At 40.4% G+C, this 2,763-nt stretch overlaps 1 long non-coding RNA gene across 1 annotated transcript in view; it reads left to right on the forward strand.

The window, feature by feature from the left end:
- Positions 1 to 2,096: 2,096 nt before the first annotated feature.
- Positions 2,097 to 2,763, forward strand: part of LOC106942656 (uncharacterized) — a 6,113-nt gene continuing 5,446 nt past the window's right edge. Inside the window, exon 1 of the long non-coding RNA XR_001423680.1 lies at positions 2,097 to 2,508. This is a non-coding gene — a long non-coding RNA (uncharacterized LOC106942656). The remainder of the gene's footprint in view (positions 2,509 to 2,763) is intronic.

Raw genomic sequence — 2,763 nt, forward strand, 5'->3', positions numbered from 1 at the left:
ATAGTCCAAGTATGACAGGAAGTCGGCCATTTTGGACCCCATTTTGGCTGTTTACAGCCTTCGCATTCGGTTCAGAGTGCCAGAGAAAGGTGATTCAACCCGTATCAGTCCTTTGTATTCCACGAGTAATACAACTCGGTCCAATTAACCCAAATAATTATTAGTCCACTGGAAATGAGACGAAATTTCCTGGCCGATGCAAGCCAGTGAAAGTTACGTTAGCTCTGGTTTAAAAGCTGGGTTTCTTCTTTAAATTCGTTCCCTGAAAATCCATTCCTATGTCTCTTAATACGAATTTTAATTGGATTTATGTTTGTGTCTCTGACCCTCTCTCTAAAGCCATTTGTCCCATTGTTTAAATAAAGTGGAACCAGAGCTTCTCCTGAACACCTGCTGTTTTACGGCTTTCACAGATCAGTGTGAAAAGCTGGAACTTTTCCTGATTTGCTTTCCCAGACACACAAAGGGCAGATCAAAGATCTTAGCAAATGATCTGCTGTAACTACAAGTAAAATAAAGGTGAATAGGGCAGAATAAGTTATTAATTTTAAAACTATAATTAGGCTATTTCTATCAAGACATGTTAAGTTTTAAAACTAGCTTATATTAAATTTATTTTCTTAACACGCTGTAGAGGAGTTTGGCCACACCCACTTTGGATTCCACCAGAATCCGAACATTTTCGTCGGGGCACAATTTGGGGTGAAGTTTGGTGAGTTTTTGAATATGTTAAAGGTCCCAAACAGCCCCGCGAAGTGACGGAAAAATAATAATAATAATAAGAAGAAATCCTGCGATTCCAATAGGCCTTCGCCAACGCTTCGCTGCTCTGGCCTAATTATCTTGACGTGTTGAAGTTTAAAACTTTCTCAGCATAGCCCCCTTTAAAATGTTGAACATCTGCATATTCTTTAAAAATCTCTGCATGTCTCTGCACAAAAGAGGGTGTGTGAATCACCGACTGCAAAGTCAACCACCATGAATTAAAGGCTTAGATACAGATAAGGCTTACAAGAGGAGAAAATTCTTGGAAATCTATTTAGCTTTTTGTCACTCAGGGTTGCCCCTCTAGGCAAACAGCTAAGACCCCATTTCAACATGTGTTTCCTGGCTTTCCGAGAAAGCCAGGAAACACAATCTGATCTTTGTCAGCTCTAAATTTTGTGGTAAAATAATTGTGACTTCACTTTCTCCAATAATTTATCCTGGATCTGTCATATTAATCAAACCCACATCTGAAAACTGGAACCACTTTAAGCCTTGACTTTTGGTAACTGATTTACTCTGTTAACCCTGTTAACATGGATAAAACTTTTAAATATGGAAGATGCATGAAAACATTAAAACAAATGAAGGGGACCCATTATGCTTCCTTAAAACAATTTAAGATAGATTTATTGGTTATGCATAACACATTGATTGATTTTTTTTTCCCCCACAAAATCATTCTTAAAAAATGAGATTTCACTCAGTTCTTCATAGTTTGAGAGGTGGGAGCAACCTGACAAATTTAGCAGACCAACAGAGCAGATGACTAGCATGAAGGCGCTCTACTTTCTAAAGAACCACTGGATCTATAATGCCTCTTTATCTTCTCCAAATTTTTAATTACTATCACTCCACACCATCTGCCTCTGGTAATATCTCCCCGCTGCTTGCCGTTAGACCCAAATTCCCAGAACTAAGCAGATTGTGTTTCCTGGCTTCCTTGAAATCACACATGTTGAAACAGGGGCTTGGCTGTTTGCCTAGAGGGGTTAAGACTGAGTGACAAAAAGCTAAATAGATTTACAAGAATTTTCTCCTTGTGTATCTCAGCCTGTAATTATTGGTGGTTGACTTCCAGTCGGTGATTCACACAACCTCTCTTGTGCAGACATGCAGAGATTTTTAAAGAATATGCAGGTGTTCAAAGGGGCTATGCTGAGAAAGTTTTAAACTTCAACACGTCAAGATAATTAGGCCCGAGCAGCGAAGCGCTGCGAAGGCCTATTGGAATCGCAGGATTTCTTCTTATTATTATTAGCCCTGATCAGCGAAGCGTTGCGAAGGCCTACTAAAATTGTGCTGTAAATTATTATGCTTCCGTAAAATAAATTGGCTTTTTGGAGGCTTTATCATATTCAAAAACTCACCAAACTTGGCGGGGGCATAGAGCCCGGTGAAAAATTTCGTATTTTAAGGTCCCCAGAAAAATCGCACAAGAAACGGCTCAAGGGCGCCACCTAGCAACTTTCAAAAGACCCTTTCCTATTCACTTGCTTCATCGTAGAGACTTGAAATTCGGTACACTTGTAGAGCTCACCAAGACACTCAGAATTTACAATTAATGTCACAGTGCAAGTATCACAGAATGTCGGCCATTTTGGATTGAAGTTCCGATTTTGACCCGATTTTGGCCGTTTACAGGGTTCGCATTTTTTCGAACTTGTCCTAGGGATTTCGATCGATCGGCTTCAAACTCGGTCAGATCGTTCATAAGGCATGGCCGATCCAAAGTTATCAAAGGTTTGCGTTTTCGACCTTCCTGAAGGGGGGTTACCTGGGGTCAAAGTTCACCTAGTCGCCATGAAAAATAAAACGGTTATAACTTTTACAAAAATACTCACAGCAGCACCAAACTTTCAGTGATTGATCATCATCGGGTCCCCTACAATACCCAATAGTAAAATGATGACATCATTTAGGCCACGCCCCCTGAGAACAGGAAGTGTCACGCCTGTACGGCATTGCTGTTGTCCATGGTCGCCGCCATGTTGAAGA

The sequence above is a fragment of the Poecilia latipinna genome, unplaced genomic scaffold (assembly GCF_001443285.1).
Source record: "Poecilia latipinna isolate Pla-1442-1.1 unplaced genomic scaffold, P_latipinna-1.0 Scaffold4453, whole genome shotgun sequence".
In the NCBI taxonomy this organism is placed as follows: domain Eukaryota; kingdom Metazoa; phylum Chordata; class Actinopteri; order Cyprinodontiformes; family Poeciliidae; genus Poecilia; species Poecilia latipinna.